The sequence below is a fragment of the Nothobranchius furzeri genome, chromosome 10, assembly GCF_043380555.1.
Source record: "Nothobranchius furzeri strain GRZ-AD chromosome 10, NfurGRZ-RIMD1, whole genome shotgun sequence".
NCBI classification, from domain to species: Eukaryota; Metazoa; Chordata; class Actinopteri; order Cyprinodontiformes; family Nothobranchiidae; genus Nothobranchius; species Nothobranchius furzeri.
In genome coordinates this window covers 38,212,178-38,222,502 of record NC_091750.1, presented here as the reverse complement: position 1 = coordinate 38,222,502, position 10,325 = coordinate 38,212,178, and positions in this window count along the sequence as shown.

The window sequence follows — 10,325 nt, the reverse complement described above, 5'->3', positions numbered from 1 at the left end:
ACATGATAAAAACATCATACATTAGTATGTGTCATGAAAACATGAAAAATATATCGTACATTAGAATGTGTCATGAAAATATGATAAAAATATCATACATTAGACTGTGTCATGAAAACATGATAAAAACATCATACATTAGTATGTGTCATGAAATATGATAAAAACATCATACATTAGTATGTGTCATGAAAACATGAAAAAATATCATACATTAGAATATATCATGAAAACATGATAAAAACATCATACATTAGTATGTGTCCTGAAAATATGAAAAATGTGTCATTTATTACAATGTTTCATGAAAAGATGATAACATCATACATTAGAATGTGTAATGAAAACATGATAAAAACATCATGCATTAGTATGTGTCATGAAAACATGATAAAAACATCATGCATTAGTATGTGTCATGAAAACATGATAAAAACATACATTAGAATATGTCATGAAAACATGATAAAAACATCATACGTTAGAATGTGTCACGAAAATATGAAAAAATATCATACATTAGAATATGTCATGAAAACATGATGAAAACATCATACATTAGTATGTGTCATGAAAACATGAAAAACATATCATACATAAGAATGTGTCATGAAAAAATGATAAAAACATCATACATTAGTATGTGTCATGAAAACATGAAAAAAACATCATACATTAGTATGTGCCATGAAAACATGAAAAATAAGTCATTTATTAGAATGTGTCATGAAAACATGATAACATCATACATTAGAATGTGTCATGAAAACATGATAAAAACATAATATATTAGTATTTGTCATGAAAACATGACAAAAATATCATACATTTGAATGTGTCATGAAAACATGATAACATCATACATTAGAATGTGTCATGAAAACATGATAAAAACATAATATATTAGTATTTGTCATGAAAACATGACAAAAATATCATACATTTGAATGTGTCATGAAAATATGATAAAAACATAATACATTAGAATGTGTCATGAAAACATGATAAAAACATCATACATTAGAATGTGTCATGAAAACAATATAAAAACATAATACATTAGAATGTGTCATGAAAACAATATAAAAACATAATACATTAGAATGTGTCATGAAAACATGAAAAATATATCGTACATTAGAATGTGTCATGAAAACATGATAAAAACATCATACATTAGTATGTGTCATGAAAACATGAAAAATATATCGTACATTAGACTGTGTCATGAAAACATGATAAAAACATCATACATTAGTATGTGCCATGAAAACATGATAAAAACATCATACATTAGTATGTGTCATGAAAACATGAAAAAAAATCATATATTAGAATATATCATGAAAACATGATAAAAACATCATACATTAGTATGTGTCATGAAAACATGAAAAATATATCATACATTAGAATGTGTCATGAAAACATGATAAAAACATCATACATTAGACTGTCATGAAAACATGATAAAAAATCATACATTAGTATGCGTAATGAAAACATGATAAAAACATCATACATTAGTATGTGTCATGAAAACATGAAAAATATGTCATTTATTAGAATGTTTCATGAAAACATGATAACATCATACATTAGAATGTGTAATGAAAACATGATAAAAACATCATACATTAGTATGTGTCATGAAAACATGATAAAAACATACATTAGCATGTGTCAGGAAAACATGAAAAATATATCATATATTAGAATGTGTCACGAAAACATGAAAAAAACATCATACATTAGACTGTGTCATGAAAACATGATAAAAACATACACTAGCATGTGTCATGAAAACATGAAAAACATATCATACATTAGAGTGTGTCATGAAAACATGATAAAAACATCATACATTAGTATGTGTCATGAAAACATGAAAAATATATCATACATTAGAATGTGTCATGAAAACATGATGAAAACATCATACATTGGACTGTTTCATGAAAACATGATAAAAACATACATTAGTATGTGTCATGAAAACATGATAAAAATATCATACATTAGTTTGTGTACTGAAAACGTGAAAAAACGTCATGAAAACATGATAAAAACATCATACATTAGTATGTGTCATTAAAACATGATTAAAAACAATACATCAGTGTGTGTCATGAAAACATGAAAAAACATCATACATTAGTATGTGTAATGAAAACATGAAAAACATATCATACATTAGAATGTGTCATGAAAACATTATAAAAACATCATACTTTAGAATGTGTAATGGAAACATGATAAAAAAGTCAAACATTAGCATTTGTCATGAAAACATGAAAAATATATCATACATTAGAATGTGTCACGAAAACATGATAAAAACATCATACATTAGACTGTGTCATAAAAACATGATAAAAACATCATACATTAGTATGTGTCATGAAAACATGAAAAATATATCGTACATTAGAATGTGTCATGAAAATATGATAAAAACATCAAACATTAGACTGTGTCATGAAAACATGATAAAAACATCATACATTAGTATGTGTCATGAAAACATGATGAAAACATCATACATTAGTATGTGTCATGAAAACATGAAAAACATATCATACATAAGAATGTGTCATGAAAAAATAATAAAAACATCATACATTAGTATGTGTCATGAAAACATGATAAAAACATCATACATTAGTATGTGCCATGAATACATGAAAAATATGTCATTTATTAGAATGTGTCATGAAAACATGATAACATCATACATTAGAATGTGTCATGAAAACATGATAAAAACATAATATATTAGTATTTGTCATGAAAACATGATAAAAATATCATACATTTGAATGTGTCATGAAACTATGATAAAAACATAATACATTAGAATGTGTCATGAAAACATGATAAAAACATCATACATTAGAATGTGTCATGAAAACAATATAAAAACATAATACATTAGAATGTGTCATGAAAACATGATAAAAACATCATACATTAGAATGTGTCATGAAAACAATATAAAAACATAATACATTAGAATGTGTCATGAAAACATGATAAAAACATCATACATTAGAATGTGTCATGAAAACATGATGAAAACATCATACATTAGACTGTGTCATGAAAACATGATAAAAACATACATTAGTATGTGTCATGAAAACATGATAAAAATATCATACGTTAGTTTGTGTACTGAAAACGTGAAAAAACGTCATGAAAACATGATAAAAACATCATACATTAGTATGTGTCATTAAAACATGATTAAAAACAATACATCAGTTTGTGTCATGAAAACATGAAAAAACATCATACATTAGTATGTGTCATGAAAACATGAAAAACATATCATACATTAGAATGTGTCATGAAAACATTATAAAAACATCATACTTTAGAATGTGTAATGGAAACATGATAAAAAAGTCAAACATTAGCATTTGTCATGAAAACATGAAAAATATATCATACATTAGAATGTGTCACGAAAACATGAAAAAAACATCATACATTAGAATGTGTCATAAAAACATGATAAAAACATCATACATTAGTATGTGTCATGAAAACATGAAAAATATATCGTACATTAGTATGTGTCATGAAAACATGATAAAAACATTATACATTAGTATGTGTCATGAAAACATGAAAAAAACATCATACATTAGTATGTGTCATGAAAACATGATTAAAAAAATAATACATTAGAATGTGTCATGAAAACATGAAAAATATGTCATACATTAGAATGTGTCATGAAAACATGAAAAATATATCGTACATTAGAATGTGTCATGAAAACATGATAAAAACATCATACATTAGTATGTGTCATGAAAACATAAAAAATATATCATACATTAGAATGTGTCATGAAAATATCATAAAAACATCATACATTAGACTGTCATGAAATCATGATAAAAACATCATACATTAGTATGTGTCATGAAAACATGATAACCACATCATACATTAGTATGTGTCATGAAAACATGAAAAATATGTCATTTATTAGAATGTGTCATGAAAACATGATAACATCATACATTAGAATGTGTCATGAAAATATGATAAAAACATCAAATATTAGTATTGGTCATGAAAACATGATAAAAACATCATCCATTAGAAGGTGTCATGAAAACAATATAAAAACATAATACATTAGAATGTGTCATGAAAACAATATAAAAACATAATACATTAGAATGTGTCATGAAAACATGAAAAATATATCGTACATTAGAATGTGTCATGAAAACATGATAAAAACATCATACATTAGTATGTGTCATGAAAACATGAAAAATATATCGTACATTAGACTGTGTCATGAAAACATGATAAAAACATCATACATTAGTATGTGCCATGAAAACATGATAAAAACATCATACATTAGTATGTGTCATGAAAACATGAAAAAAAATCATACATTAGAATATATCATGAAAACATGATAAAAACATCATACATTAGTATGTGTCATGAAAACATGAAAAATATATCATACATTAGAATGTGTCATGAAAACATGATAAAAACATCATACATTAGACTGTCATGAAAACATGATAAAAAATCATACATTAGTATGCGTAATGAAAACATGATAAAAACATCATACATTAGTATGTGTCATGAAAACATGAAAAATATGTCATTTATTAGAATGTTTCATGAAAACATGATAACATCATACATTAGAATGTGTAATGAAAACATGATAAAAACATCATACATTAGTATGTGTCATGAAAACATGATAAAAACATACATTAGCATGTGTCAGGAAAACATGAAAAATATATCATAGATTAGAATGTGTCACGAAAACATGAAAAAAACATCATACATTAGACTGTGTCATGAAAACATGATAAAAACATACACTAGCATGTGTCATGAAAACATGAAAAACATATCATACATTAGAGTGTGTCATGAAAACATGATAAAAACATCTACATTAGTATGTGTCATGAAAACATGAAAAATATATCATACATTAGAATGTGTCATGAAAACATGATGAAAACATCATACATTAGACTGTGTCATGAAAACATGATAAAAACATACATTAGTATGTGTCATGAAAACATGATAAAAATATCATACATTAGTTTGTGTACTGAAAACGTGAAAAAACGTCATGAAAACATGATAAAAACATCATACATTAGTATGTGTCATTAAAACATGATTAAAAACAATACATCAGTGTGTGTCATGAAAACATGAAAAAACATCATACATTAGTATGTGTAATGAAAACATGAAAAACATATCATACATTAGAATGTGTCATGAAAACATTATAAAAACATCATACTTTAGAATGTGTAATGGAAACATGATAAAAAAGTCAAACATTAGCATTTGTCATGAAAACATGAAAAATATATCATACATTAGAATGTGTCACGAAAACATGATAAAAACATCATACATTAGACTGTGTCATAAAAACATGATAAAAACATCATACATTAGTATGTGTCATGAAAACATGAAAAATATATCGTACATTAGAATGTGTCATGAAAAAAATAATAAAAACATCATACATTAGTATGTGTCATGAAAACATGATAAAAACATCATACATTAGTATGTGCCATGAATACATGAAAAATATGTCATTTATTAGAATGTGTCATGAAAACATGATAACATCATACATTAGAATGTGTCATGAAAACATGATAAAAACATAATTAATTAGTATTTGTCATGAAAACATGATAAAAATATCATACATTTGAATGTGTCATGAAACTATGATAAAAACATAATACATTAGAATGTGTCATGAAAACATGATAAAAACATCATACATTAGAATGTGTCATGAAAACAATATAAAAACATAATACATTAGAATGTGTCATGAAAACATGATAAAAACATCATACATTAGAATGTGTCATGAAAACAATATAAAAACATAATACATTAGAATGTGTCATGAAAACATGATAAAAACATCATACATTAGAATGTGTCATGAAAACATGATGAAAACATCATACATTAGACTGTGTCATGAAAACATGATAAAAACATACATTAGTATGTGTCATGAAAACATGATAAAAATATCATACGTTAGTTTGTGTACTGAAAACGTGAAAAAACTTCATGAAAACATGATAAAAACATCATACATTAGTATGTGTCATTAAAACATGATTAAAAACAATACATCAGTGTGTGTCATGAAAACATGAAAAAACATCATACATTAGTATGTGTCATGAAAACATGAAAAACATATCATACATTAGAATGTGTCATGAAAACATTATAAAAACATCATACTTTAGAATGTGTAATGGAAACATGATAAAAAAGTCAAACATTAGCATTTGTCATAAAAACATGAAAAATATATCATACATTAGAATGTGTCACGAAAACATGAAAAAACATCATACATTAGAATGTGTCATAAAAACATGATAAAAACATCATACATTAGTATGTGTCATGAAAACATGAAAAATATATCGTACATTAGTATGTGTCATGAAAACATGATAAAAACATTATACATTAGTATGTGTCATGAAAACATGAAAAAAACATCATACATTAGTATGTGTCATGAAAACATGATTAAAAAAATAATACATTAGAATGTGTCATGAAAACATGAAAAATATGTCATACATTAGAATGTGTCATGAAAACATGAAAAATATATCGTACATTAGAATGTGTCATGAAAACATGATAAAAACATCATACATTAGTATGTGTCATGAAAACATGAAAAATATATCATACATTAGAATGTGTCATGAAAATATCATAAAAACATCATACATTAGACTGTCATGAAATCATGATAAAAACATCATACATTAGTATGTGTCATGAAAACATGATAACCACATCATACATTAGTATGTGTCATGAAAACATGAAAAATATGTCATTTATTAGAATGTGTCATGAAAACATGATAACATCATACATTAGAATGTGTCATGAAAATATGATAAAAACATCAAATATTAGTATTGGTCATGAAAACATGATAAAAACATCATACATTAGAATATGTCATGAAAATATGATAAAAGCATAATACATTAGAATGTGTCATGAAAACAATATAAAAACTTAATACATTAGAATGTGTCATATAAACATTAAAAAAACATCATACATTAGTATGTGTCATGCAAACATGATAAAAACGTCATACATTAGAATATATCATGAAAACATGATAAAAACATCATACATTGGAATGTGTCACGAAAATATGATAAAAACATCATACATTAGAAAGTGTCATGAAAACATGATAAAAACATCATACATTAGAATGTGTCATGAAAACAATATAAAAACATAATACATTAGAATGTGTCATGAAAACATGATAAAAACATCATACATTAGAATGTGTCATGAAAACAATATAAAAACATAATACATTAGAATGTGTCATGAAAACATGAAAAATATATCGTACATTAGAATGTGTCATGAAAACATGATAAAAACATCATACATTAGTATGTGTCATGAAAACATGAAAAATATATCGTACATTAGAATGTGTCATGAAAATATGATAAAAATATCATACATTAGACTGTGTCATGAAAACATGATAAAACATCATACATTAGTATGTGCCATGAAAACATGATAAAAACATCATACATTAGTATGCGTAATGAAAACATGAAAAAAACATCATACATTAGTATGTGTCATGAAAACATGAAAAATATGTCATTTATTAGAATGTTTCATGAAAACATGATAACATCATACATTAGAATGTGTAACGAAAACATGATAAAAACATCATACAATAGTATGTGTCATGAAAACATGATAAAAAAATACATTAGCATGTGTCAGGAAAACATGAAAAATATATCATAGATTAGAATGTGTCACGAAAACATGAAAAAAACATCATACATTAGACTGCGTCATGAAAACATGATAAAAACATACACTAGCATGTGTCATGAAAACATGAAAAACATATCATACATTAGAATGTGTCATGAAAACATGATGAAAACATCATACATTAGACTGTGTCATGAAAACATGATAAAAACATACATTAGTATGTGTCATGAAAACATGATAAAAATATCATACCTTAGTTTGTGTACTGAAAACGTGAAAAAACGTCATGAAAACATGATAAAAACATCATACATTAGTATGTGTCATTATAACATGATTAAAAACAATACATCAGTGTGTGTCATGAAAACATGAAAAAACATCATACATTAGTATGTGTCATGAAAACATGATAAAAACATCATACATTAGTATGTGCCATGAATACATGAAAAATATGTCATTTATTAGAATGTGTCAGGAAAACATGATAACATCATACATTAGAATGTGTCATGAAAACATGATAAAAACATAATATATTAGTATTTGTCATGAAAACATGATAAAAATATCATACATTTGAATGTGTCATGAAAATATGATAAAAACATAATACATTAGAATGTGTCATGAAAACATGATAAAAACATCATACATTAGAATGTGTCATGAAAACAATATAAAAACATAATACATTAGAGTGTGTCATGAAAACATGATAAAAACATCATACATTAGAATGTGTCATGAAAACAATATAAAAACATAATACATTAGAAGGTGTCATGAAAACATGATAAAAACATCATACATTAGAATGTGTCATGAAAACATGATGAAAACATCATACATTAGACTGTGTCATGAAAACATGATAAAAACATACCTTAGTATGTGTCATGAAAACATGATAAAAATATCATACATTAGTTTGTGTACTGAAAACGTGAAAAAACGTCATGAAAACATGATAAAAACATCATTCATTAGTATGTGTCATTAAAACATGATTAAAAACAATACATCAGTGTGTGTCATGAAAACATGAAAAAACATCATACATTAGTATGTGTCATGAAAACATGAAAAACATATCATACATTAGAATGTGTCATGAAAACATTATAAAAACATCATACTTTAGAATGTGTAATGGAAACATGATAAAAAAGTCAAACATTAGCATTTGTCATGAAAACATGAAAAATATATCATACATTAGAATGTGTCACGAAAACATGATAAAAACATCATACATTAGACTGTGTCATAAAAACATGATAAAAACATCATACATTAGTATGTGTCATGAAAACATGAAAAATATATCGTACATTAGAATGTGTCATGAAAATATGATAAAAACATCAAACATTAGACTGTGTCATGAAAACATGATAAAAACATCATACATTAGTATGTGTCATGAAAACATGAAAAAATCATCATACATTAGTATGTGTCATGAAAACATGATTAAAAAAAATAATACATTAGAATGTGTCATGAAAACATGAAAAATATGTCATACATTAGAATGTGTCATGAAAACATGAAAAATATATCGTACATTAGAATGTGTCATTAAAACATGATAAAAACATCATACATTAGTATGTCTCATGAAAACATGAAAAATATATCATACATTAGAATGTGTCATGAAAATATCATAAAAACATCATACATTAGACTGTCATGAAATCATGATAAAAACATCATACATTAGTATGTGTCATGAAAACATGATAACCACATCATACATTAGTATGTGTCATGAAAACATGAAAAATATGTCATTTATTAGAATGTGTCATGAAAACATGATAACATCATACATTAGAATGTGTCATGAAAATATGATAAAAACATCAAATATTAGTATTGGTCATGAAAACATGATAAAAACATCATACATTAGAATATGTCATGAAAATATGATAAAAGCATAATACATTAGAATGTGTCATTAAAACAATATAAAAACTTAATACATTAGAATGTGTCATGCAAACATGAAAAAAACATCATACATTGTGTCATGAAAACATAATAAAAACGTCATACATTAGAATATATCATGAAAACATGATAAAAACATCATACATTGGAATGTGTCACGAAAATATGATAAAAACATCATACATTAGAAAGTGTCATGAAAACATGATAAAAACATAATACATTAGAATGTGTCATGAAAACATGAAAAATATATCGTACATTAGAATGTGTCATGAAAACATGATAAAAGCATAATACATTAGAATGTGTCATGAAAACATGAAAAATATATCGTACATTAGAAAGTGTCATGAAAACATGATAAAAACATTATACATTAGAATGTGTCATGAAAACATGAAAAATATATCGTACATTAGAATGTGTCATGAAAACATGATAAAAACATAATACATTAGAATGTGTCATGAAAACAATATAAA